We start from the raw sequence: 19,297 nt of genomic DNA on the forward strand, positions 1-19,297 counted from the left end.
GGAGAAGGGAAGATGTACCCTTAGGGAAAAGCAGGAAAAGAAAGATCTTTGTATCCATTCAACTTGATATAAGCATTTGCTCTATCAAGAACTAATTAGCAATGGAAAAATAACTATTGGGATGCCTGTAAACAGTGGTTTGTTACAAGCAACATTTATTACAGTGAGTTTGACTACATTACAGTCTGACAAGCACATGCCTAATATACCACATTAGTGCTACACTGGCTGCTGCTTCCAGCAGGGTTCAGATCTTGCTCTAACCCAGTGACACTCAAAAGCCTCTTGCTGCCATCAGGGGGTGGGTGTACAAAGTATTGTACAAATACTCCACAAGAAATACTCCTTGTTCCACAAGCAACCAGCCAAACAGGCAAGACAGACAAAAGCAGGAGGAAAAGTATCATGATCCCTATTTCTTGTACAAGAAGCTGAACCACAGAGAGGTGAGTGTGTACTTAGAGCTCATGTGTTGTGTCAGTGATATAAACAACATGCCTTTCTAGTTTAAGTAGACATGCTAGGAGGTCCTGATGCTTTTGTGATTCCCAGGGTTAACTGCACAGACTCCTAGCCTTGTATTTGTTCAGATTTAACAGCAAGCAAGAAACCCAACGCCCCCACACTCTCACACATGCCACACCACTAGTAACTGTTAGAAAGCCAGCTAAATGAAAACTGAAACACGTCAGTGGTATCTAAACAAATACACAAGCCCTTGTAGTCAGAGCAGAAATGAATCCTTAAATCGATCTCCAACTCTGTCGATATTAAAATTCTCTCTGAAAGAGAGCTCTTGCATCCTGCCCTAATGGGCAACAAAACTGGGCAGTTCTGGGATATACTGAGTGCAGATTTTCCAGCAGGGTCACCTACCAGTTACCCACCATGGGATCAAATGATCCCAGTCTAAGCATCTATTGAGGAGCATCACAGAGTGGGACAGGCTCCATTTGCAGGAGGTTACAGGACATTTGCTACGTCACAGGTCGCACACACAGAGATCTGCGTCTTGTCTGTGAAGTGTGATGCTGCCTGCAGAGACATGCCCTGGTACAAAGAAGCTTAAGGGCAGCTTTGAATTTAGTGTATGAGAGTGTCCTGCTAAACCTGCTTGAAGGAAAAGCCTCTCTTCTCTCATCTAAGGACACAGGGTGTTACTTGGCTCTTGTAGGATGCCCTTCTATAAATCAGGCTCTAGCTGGCATGTTGTGTGGTGCAGAGACTCTTTGTCTATGACTTGAAATGGGGCCAATGTCATCAGACTTAAAAGGGATGAAAAGTATCTCCTCTGTACAGTATTTATTTTTGATGTATCTCCCCACAACCTTCCATTTTATTTGCATCAAGCAGTTTTCCCTCAGCCTGATCCAGTACCAGCAAATGCTGGAAAATATGTCTGCAGAATCCATGTTAGAAAATCAACCAGTCACTGGAGTCATCTTAGTGTACACTTCCCACTGAGTCCTTCCTCTCTCATATTGCACATGTTGTTCAAGGGTAAGCAAAATGGATCCCTCGAGATCTCAGAGGGATTTCATTTCCCACCAGGAAAAGAAAGGGAATTGCTGCATACAGTTCAGTCCAGGATACATGAACCAGCCCTCCTCCTCTACATAGCCCTCCTTCCACGGTCTCTAACCACATCAACAGCTTCACATAACTAGGAATGCCCACGGGAGATGATAGGTATAATAATCAGTCTCACCTTCCTTGCAGTTACTGGAGGAGTCAGGGGTGCTTATCGAGCTCAGCTCTACCTTATCACCTCCTCACTGCTTCCCTCTTGTTTCTGACATCCTCTCCTGGAGGTGTTTCGCTGTCAGCTTCTCAGAGCCAGATACTTTACAGACCTAATAAGAGCAGACAAACAACATCTATGTCTGAATGATTAGCTGATAATCACAGACATTTTCTTTGCCAAGTTTTTTTTTAATAGAGAAGCCCAGTTCAGCCTTCCTTCACCCCAGCATCCCACTGCCAAAGCCCACAAATAACTTCAACGTAAGGGATGGGTGAAAAACAAAATCCAGCTCATATTGTCTGCCATCAAACGGCTGCTAAATAATGCAAAGAAATGAAAACAATTTAGTTTGGATGATTGATTACAGGGAAATTGCTCATACCTCCGAAGTGTGGCACTTCCAATCACATCTTTGTTTCATTTGTCAGCAAAGAAATTAAGTTCCTCTCCTGGCTCAGAGCCTGTGCTGTCCTGCTAGCCATGTTTGGCACACTGCACTGCTTTGCAGCAGTTTTTTGACTCACTTAGACACCTTGTCTTGCCCCACCTAAGCCGCCAAGTCATGACCCTCTGGGACATAAGGTTGGGCTCCAGTTTAGCAGACTACAGTGGCTCAGTTCTTCCCTGAGGCAGTTCTCCCAGCTCTTCACATTAACCCCAAAGGACACATACTCCATTTAGCACAAAATGCAGCCTTGGAAAAGTCAAGAGGACACCCAGCACCTGAGGATTTGCAAGTTCCCTTCAAGAAGGTCTTCCTGAACTTGGAATTCCCTCCTTCACCTTCATGCAATTATGTAGTTTTAAGCAGAGATTTGACCTCCAGATCTTGAAAGGAATATCAGTAACTGCCTCACACATGAAGAAGCAGAGGGATGAAAGAGACACATTCATGTCAATAAAGAGCAGAAAACAGTCCCACTGGCACAAAAATACTGCTCTTCCTCTCAGCTCCCGAAATCCAGCAACAAAAGGGATCTCCTAGTCCTACACTCTGCTATGACAGGCAGTAGTTTTCTATATCCTTTGAATTAATTTAGCAAGCTCTATTTTAAAAACAAGCTCTGATTTTTGCCCCTAGCATTCCCATTATGAAAGGCTGTTTCAGAACATTGCTGTTCTGACAGTTCAAAACTTTCTTTCAATTTCCTGCCTAATTTATGCCTGGCTAGTTTTATACTCATGTTGTTACAGCAGTGCTGTTCTTTGGTTTAAAGAGTTCCCTTTTCTCCTGATGTTTGCTCCACAATGATATATTAACAGAGCTGTCACATAAGGCACGTTTAACCTAGTTTTATCACTGAAAGATGAAGATTTTATCTATTTTTAGATGGGTTTTTAACTCCTCAAGGAAGAGGCTGTGTTTTTACATTGGGCTTAATTATAGATATGTATGGCAGAAAGGCATTCCATGGGATCATCAGAGACAGGATCAAATACACTTGAATAACTATTTGTCTTAATAGTTGTTTGTCTAGCCCATTCCTAAAATTCACTAAGAAAGGGGATGCCACATCTTTCCTAGAGAGCTTGTTTCTGTGTTTTACCCGTCTAGGGATTAGAAGGGTTTTCCTAATAAACATCTTAAATCACCTTCACTATGAATTCAAACACTTTTTCTTATACCAGTACCATGGAAAACAGCTCATCATCAGCTTTTTTATAAGTATTACTTTTGTGAGGAAGACTGACTGCATCCCATTTCCTTAATTTATCTCTTAAAATGAATAAATAAACTGTCTTTGTCCATAGGAGTTGTTTGCCTGACCTCTCATCATTCACCTGTTTTGTTGCTGATTTTTTTCATCCTCGGCTCTTTCTCCAAATATTTTAATGGTGTGTAGACAAAGTTCCACATTAGTTCTGGACACCCACACTTGGCTGAAGATCTACCAGCCCCAAGGAGGTTTGTAATCATTGTCTCACAAGTCTGGCAAAGAGTATTCTTGTTAATACAGCGTTGGATACAATGAGGTATTTTGCTGCAGCCGCAGGGTTGATTCATATTCTGCTTGTGAACCAGCACAACCCAGGTCCTCTCCTGATGCCTCATTGCATATTCCCTGTTTTGTGTTTGTGCATTCTGCTTTGCCTGCCCCAGAGGAGTGCTTTGCACTTGTCTTAATTTCCTCTCTTTTGCTTTCAGGCAGGATCTCTCATTTGTAAAGATTTATGTAAGGGCTGAGCCTCTCTCACAGGGTCCCATATTTACCTGGCACAATGACAGGCAGTGTTTAAGACCTCCAGACAACACTACCCTCCAGCACAGTTCAGCCAGGATACAGATGCAATCTCAAGAACTGTTTGTGCTGCTCTTCCAACTAATATTCAAGAAAAGTCCTCTTATTCCTGATTTTTACAGACTACTTCCTCCAAAACAGGTCATGTATCTTCTCTTGAGCAATATTCTACAACTACATCATCAAAAGATCTGCATTTCAGACCTCCTCTGCAACCACCTGAACCTTCCCATCTGCCACAGGACACTGTCCTTACTCTGTGGCCCTACTCACCCTTGCCAACACACTAAATCAGGGATCTCCATTTTCCCTGAAAGAGCTGCACGGCACTGTCCAAAGCTGGAATACACCAATGCAAATTTTAGCAGGGGTTTCCTTTAAAGACATATTAAATCAGGGGTCAGAAAACAAACTTACATTCTGGTGATTGTGTCCCTACAGCACAAGATCCTCTTCTGCTCTGCTTCCTAGCAGCCATCAGTACCTCTCTGCACCCAAGTGTCCTCCTTCCCACCTCCACCAAGGCACCAGGGCATTGCAAATCTCTCAGGAGTCCCCCAGCCTGCACTGCCCTGGACTGAGAATGTTCAAGAATGAGGTCTCCTAAAAACATCTCTGTAACAGAGAGCACTCCAAAAGAAAGAGTACCAGGGCCAAGCCAGTGCCTTTTAGCAGAAAAAAAATCCTCTGCATGATCCTAGTGACCAGGGAAAAAGAAAAGTAAATGCTCTCACTACCTGTCCACTTTTGTTTGTTTTGACATAAATCCAGTTCTTTCCTCCCTACAGCCTCCCAGCTCAAATTTGACAGGAAGAGCAGAGGCCAATAAAGCTGGTGGATTGTGAAGACCAAAACTTTTTAAATACCATTTCCCTGAAGGACATGGTACTGTCTTGGCATGCTTTCACCTGAGGATTAGGAAGTGCATCCCAGAATTATTACCTCCCATGCCACTGCATTGAGGTATGGAGCAATACAGCCCACGTATGAAGCATGGAAAGGCTGCCTCAAGTTGTTCATTCTGGAGGCAATGAGAGCAGCAGAAAGCTGCTGAGGGCCCACCTTACCAGGCCCTTAGAACCAGGACTAGTGTGATGCAGGTTTAGGGCAGAATATAATACAGGTTAAGCCTCTGCTTGTCAGTGCTCTTGGGAATATCTGTGCCTGCTCAGGTATTGGGGGAGATAGAGGCTGGGTAATTGCATCCTTGCACCTCTTGGAGAGACCACCTCCACACAATTATTGCCAGAGTGCCACAGTCCTGCCCTGGAGACTGTCAGCTGCCTATCAATGAAATGACAAAACCCAAAAAATCTTGGTGCAGCCTGGTGCTTGTGCTTGTGTGCTGTGAGGGAGAATGAGCAGTGTATCAGCAGAAGCACTGGGCTAAATGGAGCAAAATGAAATCAGGTAGTGCTGCTGCTCCTTGTAAGAGGGTGATCCTTCAGGATTTGGCTGGAAAGCTGTTCCGAACTGCTGTCATGGACAGAATGCTGATTCCAAGCCCAGCTCTCTCACCCGTCGACGTTTTCCAAATGGCATTTCCTTGTGCTTGCTCAAGCATGGAGCAAACCTTCCCCCTTTCCCCTGGTGCTGCCTGCTCTCGTTCTCACGTCTGCTCCCCATTCACGCTAGCATAGGGCAGGATCTTTCCTGCTTGCCAGAGGTGTGAAGCCAATGTAAATTGCTTTCCTTTTTGCATTGAGGGAAAGTCTTATTATCAACCTGTCAGATCTAGACAGCTGCCAAGATGCTTTATAAGAAGAATTAAATCAGGCTCAATCTCAACAGATAGATTCTTGTCCCTCTTTGGAGGCCCCATGCAGGGCTCTGGCCTTCGCCAGCAGCAGCAATGCACATCAGCAGTGGGCTTTTTTCTCTCTCAGCTGAGCTTTATAAGTCAAAGCCAAGCATGTGGGGGAGACTGCAGCAGCATAAAACAGTCCACTATCATCAAACAGTAGGTCATAAGAAAATTGTTTCCCAGGCTTTTAGCCAGAGACATCTCACAATGAGCTGACAGAGGAATTACTTGGTTTCATCCTTGAAATGCAACCCTCAACATTATTAGAAATTGATGGTCAGTAGGGACCAGCACAGCCCCCAAAGCAGTGGCATTCCAGAAGAGAAGACAGTACTCCTCACAGATAAAAGAAATGAAGTGGTAATTTTGCATTAGAGAATGGGATTATATGGTTACAGTCCAGCCAAGACAGAAACACATCTTCCCTTCTCTGGCTTAGTGGGTTCTGTCCATGGATCAGGGACTCCAGTTCACAGTGGAAATGGTGGTTCTGGCATTGCTGTGCCAGTAGCCAGGTAAGTTATAACTGTTGTTCTGAGGGAGGCTCATTTGTGCAGTTGACTTCTCCAGCACTGAGTATCAACATTTTTCTTGTGTCAAGAGGCTTGACGAGTTCCCAAGTCAAAGTTACGAGGCTGACATTCAAGTCCAAGTGAAATTCAGCAATCTCAGGCTCCATAAGTTATGTGCATTTTGTCTTTCTCTACAGGGGTGGAAAAACATAGTTAAAGCACACAAATAAAATTAATAGCTCCTCAGATCCCTTCTCACTTGCTCTCCATCCTCCAAAGCCTCTGTGGCCTACATGTTACTATAAACTGGTTGTGTTGGGGATTTGATTTAATACAGTGACAAAGCACTTGGGTCTCTGTGGCTGGAGTCCCCCAACTATTCTCTGCCCTGAAAGGTTTCATCTGTTTTGCTTTGGCTTTGATGAAATTCTCAATGAAGTCATATTGGTGAATCAGGGGCTGTGCAAGAGGAACTGTACTCCTCTTACCTTTGAAAGGTTGGCCTGAAGTTAAGGGCTTAGAAAAGAGGGATAAAGATTAGTAGTCATGCCAACCTCTTCAAAGGAGACAGGCTCAAGGATAACGATGTCGATCTCAGCCATCAACCATGGATCCTGTATGATTCTACCCATTGGACAGATGGCAACAGTCACGTTCACAGGAGCAGAGTGCAGAATTCATGTCCAGATCTTCAGTAAGTTTCTACACAAAATCCTAAGAGAAAAGGTTTCCAAATGGGATGCACAAGTTCTTTCAAAAACACCCGGTCAGGAACTGAACTCAAAGGGACAGGAAATGGATGCTGAGACAGCTCTCACCAAGCATAGAAGAAAAGAAAGGAGTAGCAACTGAAAGGATTGCAGACACTCCAGGTAGGCAACACTGAGAAGGCTGGAGAGGAAAAAATAAAGAAGAGTTTAGAAGGTAAAACATTACAGTTGTCTTGAAAACAAACTGCAGTTTTGTGCCATAGATCCTGGAAAGACCCAGAGATATCAGCAAATCCTCCTCTTCACCCTCTTGAACACAGAAGGTTAATTCAGTGCTGAGAAGGTGGAGATCTTGGGCAGGAGATGAGCATGACTTCAGAACACCTCAGTGGTTCAGACCAGCAAATCCACTTCATGTCACCATTCCTTCTTTCCCTGTTTCTGCAATCAACCCTGGTCACTTCTGCAGTTTCTCTTCCCAAGGAGGAGCAGCCTCCTCCCTCCTCAGACCATGAAAGCCTTTGAGACAAGAGATGTGGCAGAAAGAAAAGTAATACAGACATAACAATTTTCTTCTCTAAAAAGACTCAAATGGCAATTTATAGCCAGCAACTTTTCTGATGGGAAAGAAAAGCTGTTATTTGAATACCCTTATGCTACTCACTGCCTTTACAGCAGCAATGCTGGGTGCAGGTTTGTGGGGGAAGGTTTTGTGAAATTCAGAAGTGGTGAAGGCAGTGGAAATTAGGAGGTAGCAAGAGTCCTTCCTTCTCTCATTATTCCTACCCCATTCCTATAGCCTAGAAACTGGGATGTGACTATGCAGTGTCACAGCTACATTAGCTAACTCACACAAATCACAGATACTCACACTCCCAAGCAAACATGCTCCTGGCCCACACTGATGATTTGTCTCACGCAGAACTGACACATTTTTAGGGTCTAATTATTATCACAAAGCTCTAAACAGTGTGGAGCAGACTCTCAGCCTTTGCTCATCAATGCCCAACTGCTCCCACTGATCTCTTCTCTTGGAGCAGTAGTTTGTTAGCTGCAGGAACCGTCTGTTGTTTTGAGCTTGGGAACTGACAAATTAGAAAAGGTTCAGCCCAGGATTTGATATCTCCCTGCCAGAAGCTCAGATTTGATGCCCAGATCAGAGTCCATGACATTCTGGGTATTTGGATTTTAGTCCCATGTGAGCCATGACAGTCCACAGCTCTTGCCAGTCAGTTCATGGCCTAGAAGGTTACAAGTTCTACTGAGGATCAGTGGTATTTGAAATGGGATCAGGTAGCTGTATGAAGATGAAAACAATTCAACATTCCTTTCTTTTACTTTATACATAAATAGCCCCTGTCCCATAAATCCTGCTGCCAGGATGCCCTGCAGCAGTGCTCTCGGAAGGAAGCATACCCAGTTTGTCATTGAGTAGGGGTGCCAAGGCATCTTGGATTCCTCCAGAGTTGCTGTTCCCTTTGAGCTGGCAGGATTAGTATTGTCTGTAAAAAGGAACAGTTCATTTATAGCTTTTGTAGGCCAAGTCTAATAGGAAGTGTCCTTTTGCCAGTGTGTTCTAAGGAATCTGCAAGATATCAGTCTCCATCCAGGCTGGCTGGAGGCTCCTCCAAAATCAGCCTACACACCTTGGCAGCACAGCCTGTCACTAATCCCTAGAAAACAACACCCTTTGAGAGCTAAATTTAGATGCCATTTTTAAAAAGAACAAATTAATAACTCCTAAATTTCTGCATAGCAAAACAACAAATTCTCTACCTTACAAATGCCCTCAAATTGGCTTTTCACCTTCACTTACCTGTTTCTGCACACATCAGTTATGGCAGAGACTGGCACATCCAATGCCTGCAAATTAAGTGAGCTGTGAACCTTCTTAAGCCACAGATGGAGAAACACAAAGGTTGTGTGTAGAGGATTGTGCCACCAGTTTGTTTCTCACAGATGAGCAACCCTGGCTGGAACAAAAGCATTCAGCATAACCAAACGCCAGGGAACAAATAGTTGGGTATTTCAGCACATCAAATTCATGTCTCTTTCCCTTGTTAAATCTGTCTTTTTCTAGTGGTCATGGGCAGCACTGAGGTCTTCATAACAGTTTTTAACACAACAGAATTTCATGGGTTGAAACCCTAGAGAGGAAAGGCAAAAATAAAACATAAAATTGCTTTCTCATTACAGTACACTAGTATTGCCTGGAAGTATGTCTTTTTTGGTTTTGTTTTTTTTTTGTACAGAAAACTTGTTCATTAAGTACTTCTCATACTTTTAGCAAAAGCATTTCCATTTTTAGAAGCATGGGACTAATTTTCTTCCTCTACTACTTTCAGTTTAGCTTTTTTGGTATGGAAAAGGAATAAGACCTAACAGCCAAGGATGTTTCTATTGAAATCAGTGTGCCTGCCCCAGTGAGAAACCACATCGGATCAACTCACAACCAGTCTACTAAGCATCATATAGAGAACCTTCTTTGTGACCCATTAGGACCCTGTTAGTTTCCACTTAAATGGAAATACACCTGTGATTTCATTAGAATCTGGGTCTAGTCTGTAACAAAAAGCTCTTCCCATCCAGTTGCAGGAATAAAAGTAAAATCTCTGGGACTTTATAATCTCATTGCAAAGTATCACTTAACATATTATACATCTTCCCTTACTTTGTGGTACTTAGACCCACCCCACCCCTCCCAAGATGTCAGCTAGAACAGCCTTATACTTGCCTGACATTTCTGAGTTTGGTTGGAGCTTAAAGGCCAGCGAAAAAAACCAGGGGAAAATAAAAGAAGGAAAATAATTTCTTATTTGAACTTCAGCTCTGGTACAATTACAGCCTGGGGTAAAAGCTCAGGTTGATTTCATTTTATCCCAATAGTCTATTTCTTCTTTCATCTGCCCCTCTAACTTTGCACCTGTTATATAGATATATAGAAATCAAGAAGGCCTTAAATCTGCAATCCCTCATTAAACAAGACTCAGATGCCTTTCAGACCAAACACAGATGTCTCTTTATTTCAAGTCATCCATGTATAGTGGGGCCTTAAGTGACTTTAATCAGCACTATGACACTACAATAAAGATTATAAATTAAAGATAAATTTTGAACCTGGCCTGGATTTCTTATGATAAAAAAGTGAAGTTTAAAAAGGTAAAGAAACACTCAGTGCACTGTGTTACTATCAACAGACAATCCCTCTAGCTCAGCAGTTTTGGGTTTTATCACATACACACAGAGCTCACAAGATAGCAATCAATTAAACATTTTTGCGAAAGCATTCAGTCAGAATGGGAACATCTGGAGCTGGGATTCAATTGTCCAGAACTAGATGCCTGATAATTAATATTCCTTCAAATGGCTCTTCTTTCAAGGTGTCCCTCATGTTTCCAGCCATTCCCCTGTGGCTTGGGTACTCTTCTGAGTTATTGCTCATCCCCCAGCCCAAGACTTGTATAGAAACACAGGAGGCAGACGAGCTGAAGAACTTATGTTTCAGCATTGCCTCAGGCACATCAACCAGACTATGTATGAAAAATATCACCTCACTTCAACAGCAAAAGGAAAGAAAACATTTGAGGAAATATTCTAGGAAATATATTTGTATTGGTTCCATGGGACAAATGCAAGGAGGATGGATTCACCATCATAAGACCTTATGAAGATTCACCTCTGGTTCCAAAATCTGTATTTTACAATTCTGAAGGATCATATCCTTCAACAGCCTGTGGATCATGCTCTTGTGCAACTCAGGAATGCACCTTTTGACACCACTGAGCTGACCAAGCTCAGTCTGTCTTACATGTACAAATTCAGGCTCTTCAGGCACAAACTGACATCGATATAATTGTTCCACACTTGGACAGTGGTTGCTTCTCCTCAATTCAGCCCTAAAAGCCTGTCCAATTGAATTGAAAGTATTTCACTCTCACACTGAATGCTGGGCAGCCAGGGAATTTTTCAGCTGTCTGAAAAATGTCTTGTTTCAAAGAAATTTTGCTTTCTAGTTCCAGGGAAACAAAATAACTAGACTGGAGGGAATGCAGACCCTGTATCAAGCAGGGATATGTCCATAAATATTGATAGATCATATGCTAAGTACTGGTAATGAGCAGCTGGATATCTTTATCTAAGAAACTTTTGGTACTTCTCAACTTTAATTGAGTTTGTCCACTGTTTTCTTACCTTCATTTTGCCCCAAATCATCTCCCCATGGCAGGTCTGCCTGCTGGTTTAGAGCCCAGTCCTATCTTCACAAGTCTGTCTGATACAATCTTCTTTGATGTCTTCATTGAGCTCTGCCCTGGGGAGGGGTAAAAAAAAAAAAAAAATCAAAATGCCTACACAGTTTGCAAGTCCAGCTATGTCTATTTGGTTTCAAGTGCATTTCCAATCTCTTTAAGCTTCCAACAGGGAGAAAGGGATCTGACTCTATGCAATCTCATTCACACCTCTTCTCCTACTACTGTGGAGGCATGATGTTGACTTCTCAGCAAATACAGCCTCATTCCTCTGGGTCTCTGCATTGTTTGCTTAGCTGAGCCCCATCAAATTATGTTCAAATCACACTAAGACAAGAGAAAAATCAGAATGTGCCCCTTTCATACCTGGCTTTTATATTTATTTGCTTCTAATAGAATTTATCATCCAGAGGAATTTCAGTTTTTACAGAGCTTCTTCTCTTTCCCCTCTGTGATTTGGGTCAAATCCTATCACTGAGCTCTGCTAAATTTCTTGCAATATTAGCATTGCTGTCCCCCAGCCTGGTGGGGATGTGACAAGCAAACATTGCTGAGCTGTGTCCCAAATCCAAGCTAAGAACACCAAGAGGACTGCGGAAAAATGCTCAGACATCCTAGCCCAGCTCCAGGGAACCTGAGAATGGAAGCTCATGAAGCAGGCACTGGACAAGTAATGCCCATACCTTGCATGGGAAAGGAGGGTGGGAAGAGCTCCTGTAAGCTCCAGATTTCCAGACACTGACACAGACACTCACACTGGAGTCACCAGTTTCTAAATCAGAGCAGACATAGGGCCAGAAAGAAATAGAGGATGACAATAGAAGGTCAAATGGACAGGGGAGGAAAAATCACAAGGAAATAAAGAGAAACGAGGCTTTTTATTGGGCCCATTCTGATGATGCACAGGTAGGAACATAACAAGGGCTGCTCTGACATGTAATTCAGATAATTCAGGCTGGATGTACCTTAGAAAGGGCTGTGTTTCTCCAAAAATAAAGCTGCTGTCCTCATTTCACTCTGTCTGGAAAAATGGGCAGTGGGGAGAAGACAGTGGACAGCAGACATCATCTACATGGTCCAAGAGGTTGGAGCTTTGAAACAAAAGCAGAAACAGCTTTGGTATCTCAAGGAACACGTTATGGGCAACAGCACAATTCACCACAAACTCTACCCTCCTATTGAATTCAAAGCAACTACAGTTTTAAATAAGCATCTTCAGTATGGAAAAGGATCCCCAAAGGATACGTCAGAGAGTAAGTGGGAAGGAAATAGTTCTTTGCAGTAAGGACACCACTTTCACCTTACCTCATTCCCATCTCTCCTTCCTCTCCAGGGGCCTATTTTATAGCCCTGCACAGGCGCCCCCAGCCACTGTCACATGAGCTGCTGGTAGCTGATGAGTCTCTCTGCTTCCCTGAGGTTTCCTAGTTCAGGAACTCCTTGTGCACCGTGTGGGAGCATTCTGCTGTGGACCATACCAACACCAGAGATGGTCCCCTTGGCGACCAATGGCTAGTGTGGATCACAGCACCTTTAAATCTCCCCTGATATTTAAACACGTTTAAAGCTCCTCTTCAGTTAATACATGGAGAAAATATACCTCGGAGCATATGGCACATGTGCTGACTAACACTGTAGATAATGTCAGTAATAATGCTCCAGAGTGCACATGAGCTGGGCTGCAGCCTTCCAATGAGGAGATCAGGGCAGGCCTGGCTGCTGGGTTGTATTTTTAATACATAACATAAAAATAGAGAAAGATGTAATGGGTTTCTGTTTTCAAATAAGCTTCCAATTGTGCCACCTGTAAGTCAAGGAGATGTGGGAGGACAAAAAACAAACCATCAGGTCATAAAAGCTCCGGGAGAAATACACTGATAACCCAGGTCTCTATTTTCCAAGGTGCCGCTGCTCAGTGTCCTCCAGTCTATGGGAATGCTCAGAGTTTATTCCTGCAAATTGCTACAGCTAGAGAGTTTCCTGCTCTTGGAATAGGCTCAACAAATTGCCTCGTGGTAGGGAATAACAAGTCCTGAAGAAACCAATGACTGCACCTACTATCTCAGGCCTGTGAGACTGTATTTATTTTCCATATCAGTTCCAGACTGAGACTCACAGACTTCCTGCCCGTACAACTCACGCTGGAGTAGATTTTCATCTCAGATGAGGGATACCTGAGCTGTGGTTTGACTTAGTAGCTAGGATTTTATTCTGTGGTCTGTAGTGAAGAGAGACTCGTGGAAGGCATTTGGCAAAGTAAATGGTACAAACCAGCCAACAGATAGTCTTCTCCCTTTCACAGCCCCTAATGAGCCCTTTGCTTCTTATCAGAACAACAAGGAAACAGACATCCCTCCAGCACATAACCAGCCCCTCTCTGAGGACCAGGAGATGAAACCATATGCAATAAGTTACAAACATGGAGTATTTCTGAACTCATTTGTCTGCTGATAGGATTCAGGCCTTATTCCAACCTGCAAATGGGATGTGCTTCACTAGTTTTAAATCACTCAGCAGGTGATAAGTGGTTAACGCCTGAAGCCCTGAGGTGCCTTCAAAACATAATTGCTTATTAAAATAAAACAATAATTAAGTGGAAGACACAGAACGTTGTGATTTCTGAAAACCGGATCATTTTTTATAATGAATTATTGAGGCTGAGAGCAGACAAGGTGTAGCCATAAAACAAGGGAGAAGGGCTGAGCCAGAGAGCTGAGGGCACACAGTGCTCTGGCAGCCAAGGGAGGAAAGAAGTGTGAGGGCTTGAGAGCACCCATGGAAAAGATGCTCCAGATGCCACCACAGCAAAGGCATAGCTGTATTTGATGAGCAGGGAGTCACATTCAGATTTGCCCTGAGGGTAAACAAACTTCACGCTCAAAAGGTCCAAAATCAAGCCAATCACAGGCATCTTTTCAAGGTGTTGGAGGAAGAGGAAGGGGTTTGCTTGGGGACAATTCCTGCCTCTACGTGGCAATGGCCTTAATGATAAGGATGGAAGGTCACAACTTCTCAGTTCCCTTCAGGTTCCAATTAAACTGTCTGAGTGACCAGCACCTGGATCAGACCCTTCTGGAGTCAGTGTAAAACAAGTTTCTCACTGTTGTCGCACTATCCGTCAATGATTGATCCTGTCTCTGTGGGGATCTGTAAGCCAGAAACTCAAACAGGACATCCCTCACAGAATCTGAGGTTCCCAAAGATATTTCATATTCTTATATTCCCCCTTCCTTCTCTCCTCCCAAGCACAGAGACCAGAAGTCTCCATCTCTTTCAGGCAAGATCTGAAAAATACTGCCAACCTCAAGAGCTTTGATTAGTCAGAGTAAAAACCACTGCATTAACTGTTCAGTTAGCAAATACTTGATTGTTTTCATCCTCTTCACCCCACAGTGTGAGCTGCATAGTTTTAATCATGACTTTGGGCTTAATCCTGATTGCTTCATTGCAAACTGCAAGAACATATCATTACTTACAGTGCCATTCTAGGCTAGTAGTCATTCCTTCAGGTCAGCAGGTGATGGGGGAATCATTGTGTGGCTTTCTGTGCCCCTGCTTCTCATACAATGGCAAAGTCCTGCAAGCCCTGAGCTGAGAATTAAAGAGAAAGTATCAGGGTAATTTAGATCCTAAACTTGCAAGCCTTCCAGCTTTGCATGCTCGTAGATATAATCCCACAGAAGAGGAGCAGAGATAGAGGAGTGAAAGTGTTGCCATATACTCTCCAAACACATACCTTGTTGTACAAGTTCGCCATAGACAGCAGCAGGGAGCTGGTGACACTGGCAGGAGGCTGTCCCATACACAAGGGAGACTATCAGGCTCAGTTTGTCTGTAGTGTAGCAACTTTAAAATATTTCACCTTAATCCAGCCTCTGGTACCACATTACAAAACTACCCAATGATAACTAGCTCTTCATTAACAACCTCAGCAGAGGGTCAAGGCTGGAAAGAGCAATGAAGAAGTTGTCCCTAGAGTAAACTTCTTATCCTCCCCTTCCAGGCCAGGGTGAGGAGAAAAACAGACTCCACTGTCTGGCCCACAGCTGTCCCCAGAGCTCCTCATACTGGCAAGAGGTGCCAGACAATTTTGGCTTCTAAACATTTCCACATTAAAAATGACTGCCAGCACTTCAAGAGATCTCCGGCCTCAGCAAGCAGGAAGGAGGCAGCACACAGCTAAATGAAGAGGCTATTTTTAACCGGGGCTCATTTCTTGGGGAAGGAATCATTCATAACCTGTATGCATGCAGGGCATCAGATACAAGACAGGCTTGGCTGCAAGCACTCAATAATGGACCTACCAGCTTCCTCCTTTCTGCACTGGGAAGCAAGGGCTCTTTGCTGTCTTACATGGATCATGGGGAAATGCTGAAGCTGTGAGATTATCTGTTTTGTGTCCCCCTGTACAGTGGCTGCTATGGTAGGAGAGAAAGCTGCCCAACTCCAATTTCATCCCCACTCATGCTCAGAGCCCATCCTTGTGGCATTCTTAAAACTCTTGCTTCTTCTGTTTCCAGCAGCACTGAGTCCTGCACCCTTCTGGGAGGTCCTCTTCTGAAGCAGACACTAGCTTAGCCCAAGGCAATTCATATGTCTCACCAGGCTTTTCTCTACATGGGGTAAATGCAGGTTTCCTGAACTTGGAAACCCTTTGCTTGCAGCCCTCTCACTTCCCCTAGCACTTATATCCTTTGCCATAATCAGTGGTCAAATGCTTCTGGCTCAACAAGGGCACAGATCACTTTGAACTGCAGCTCTGATAATTGGGTTTGGCAGGTAATATTTGGCTCTAAGACCTTTCTCATCCTTTTGATTTCACTTTTATAAAGTAGATGCTCAAGGATTTCAACTCTGAAGGTAAAAAAGACTATTATGATCATCTAATCTGACCTTCCACTTACCTGTGGGTGTAAAAATTTACCCAGTGGTCCTTTACTGAGCCCAGGAACTTCTAGTTGAGCTGGATTGCTGCTTTCAGAAAAGTGAGTTGAACTTGATATATTGGCTTTAAGTAACAGAGAGCTTACCACATCCCTTTGGCAACCACTCCAGGGGTTCATCATCCCATCGTTAAAAACATCCACCTCGTTTCCCAATTGGAAATCAATGTTAGACAAACATAGACATTGGATCTTGTTACATCCCTTTCTCCACTAGCCTAAAAAGCTTCTAACATTCAGTATTGTTTTGTTTTTTCCCCTCAGCTCTGAACAAGTACTCCTAGAATCTCTGTAGTGTGCAGGTTTAGAGCAGAATACACATAACAGACACACAGCAGCTCTCTTCACTGTTCTGAACATTGGTTCACCATCAGTCTCAGCCTGAGCAGTTTGGCTTTTTAGTGTTTTTCTGCTTGGAGAGCCCCACTCCCACGCCTGTCCCTAACATCAGGGTGTTACTTTCGTGCTCTCTCATCCCAGCCAACTCAGAGGTGCTCCTCACCTCATCCTAAGAGCTCTTTTGCTCACATTAAACATGAAGGTCAGGTTAACAAAGGTGCTTTGGGATTGTATTAGCCTAAACCTCCTGCTGTGTTTCAGGCTCCAAAAAGATTGCAACACCATTATAAAAACATGCAGTTTGGTTTAGTTGCTTAAAATTAGACTGTGAACCTCCACGACCCTTGGGATGGGTGCATGCACTGGGGAGAAGGGAAGAAAACAGAGCTCAGAAGTCAGCCAAAATACTCAGGCTCTGAGCTTAGCTCACAAAGAACTGCAAACCATGTTTTCAATCTGCTGCTTAAGGGCTCCTGGGATCCAAAGGCCACTTCTAAGAGCTCACGACAGGTAGTTAGGAGAGTAAACAAAGCCATAAATTCTTGCAAGAAAATTCATCATGCTGCTCAAAAAATTTTGGGGCCCATATTGCAAGTGTGGATGAGAGCCATTGATTACAGGATATGGGTGCAACAACAGCTGAAGAGGAGTTTGGCTTCCTTTTCCTCCATGACAAAGAGCATCACGCCTCAATTAAGAAAGCACAGACCCTCCAGCTACCCCAAGAAAGCAATTGGAAAACTTAATGTATCTCATCAGAATGCAGCTTTTGCTAATTGCTCACACCAGACCGACAGTCCTCACACTTAACTTCCCCCAGAAATAAGACAGAAGAGAAAGAAAATCATTACAAGAAGAAGTTATTTAAAAGGGATCAAAGCCAGCAACACATCTTACAGTCAAAGCCAGATAGAGTTTGGGGGGAAATCAACCCCAAAACACCAGTCAAACAAGCCCCCTCTCCTGACCCCAGTAACTCTAAAACACAGATCCTCCTGCGTGAGCTTTTTGAGTGTGTAGAGGGAATCGAGGTGAGTGATGAAGCAATGCCCAGCAGCTGGGCCACTTCACTAGTCTGCAAGTCCCTGCAGTCAGCCAAGCACTTCTGTGCCCTCCCAGGCAGCTGAAGGCTGCAATTAGCTCCTTTGCCCCAAATTTCTTCCTTGAGCTCTTTATTTCAGTAACCAGAAATACACCATATGTTGAACCTATTATTGCGTGGAGGGAGATAGTGCAAGTGGGAGGGATTAACCAGAATATAAATAAAAAGCCTAAGGTGCAGCAAAACAATAATAATAAAAATCCACCTGTATCATGAGCTTTGAAAAACCCTCCTTTCTGTCTTCAGATACTGTGGTGTATGCACACCTCTATCTTTCTCCTGGCTATGAGTCCCACATTGTTGGCCCGAAACTTCTTTTCCTGAAGAGAAATATGAGGGAAGTTTTTTTTTTTTTTTTTTTTTTTTTTTTTGAGAAACAGGACAGAATCATATGAATCCATAAAACATAACTTTTATTATCCCCCCATCTGCTTTCCCACCAGATGGCATGTATTTGCAAAATAGCCCTTGGAGGCAAGGGAAAAGAAGGAGAGAAAGAAAGTTGCCGTGAAGAAATCCAAAGTGATGGGAAGATCTTAGGGAAACTGTTGTAATGTATAATCAGCCCATTTAATACGGAACACTAATGCACAGCTGCTGAGAAAACTTGTCCAATATGCTTCTGCAACAGCAAAAAAGGCCTCTGAGGTCATCTTGGCGCCTCCATTATGCTACAAAGAAATTGTCTAATTGCAGAAACTTGTGTAGTCTTCAGTATTAACCTCTTTCCCTCACAGGCAGCCAAGCAACACAGCTCTCTTGTTTAGAAAGCCTGGAGCAAGACGACCAAGGGAAAATGGATTAATAAATCCAGCATGAAAAGTCTTTTACTGTTGATCCTAGATTTATATCGGGAATAATCTGTTTCTTCCTCTGAGCAGAGTACTAGGCCAATGACGCAAAGCAGGACTCACCTTAAGACTAAGAACATTTCCAAGCCCCCCTTTTCTCATCCAATTTTTCTGTCTCTGCTGCAAAATCTCTGGCTCACTGTGTAGAGGCTGAACCTGTAAATTCCCCTGGCCACTGTGCTCCAGTGGTTTTAAGGTGCTCAATGCTTTATGATTTTAGATTCAGAAGGACCTTGATCCTGCAGGCTGAATATAAGAAACTTAGAGGAGGGCCCAGGACAAGGTAGAGAGGAGAGAACAGAGCCAAGGAGAGCACTGCAGTGCTTGGGTAGAGCACACACACCAGAGCCCAGAGCTGTAATGCACCATTTAATCCTTCTGGGCAGGGGACTGGATGGTGGTGCAGGCAACTCTCAGACTGGTTGTTGATGGAAACTATTAGTAAAGCTGCCCAGGGGCTCTGGATAAGCCATAAAGCTTGCAAAGTAACTTGGAGAGATGGCTAAGGAGATCTGTGAGCAGGAGTTTCTCCTTGTGGTTTCTAAAGCGTCATTGTCACAAGGTGGAGTGACTTTTGACTCACAAGTCTAGGAGGTACCACCTGCAAACCTGAGGTTGTGTGCAAATGGACCCCAGCTGACAGCCAGATCCCAGAGAGCTGTTAATTCAGTTCTTGGTCATCTATATGAGAATTTCAGTTCTCAGGGCTTTCATCTTGCTAAGCCTGCACCTCTGGAAACTGCATCTAAAACAGGCCTCAACAATTGTTCACAACTTCCATAACCTGCCTGGCACCCACCCAACA

General features: G+C 43.6%; 1 long non-coding RNA gene across 1 annotated transcript; it reads right to left on the bottom strand.

Annotated features, from left to right (window-relative positions):
* Positions 1-1,724: 1,724 nt before the first annotated feature.
* Positions 1,725-14,847, bottom strand: LOC113983136. Its single transcript, XR_003539002.2, has 5 exons — positions 14,734-14,847; positions 12,223-12,348; positions 11,202-11,319; positions 8,827-9,157; positions 1,725-1,853 (listed from the first exon to the last, which is right to left on the bottom strand). It is a non-coding gene; the product is annotated as an uncharacterized LOC113983136 (long non-coding RNA).
* Between the last annotated feature and the right edge of the window lie 4,450 nt (positions 14,848-19,297).

This window comes from Pipra filicauda, unplaced genomic scaffold (assembly GCF_003945595.2).
Source record: "Pipra filicauda isolate LSUMZ 115617 unplaced genomic scaffold, ASM394559v2 scaffold44_size3831614_pilon, whole genome shotgun sequence".
Taxonomy (NCBI): Eukaryota; Metazoa; Chordata; class Aves; order Passeriformes; family Pipridae; genus Pipra; species Pipra filicauda.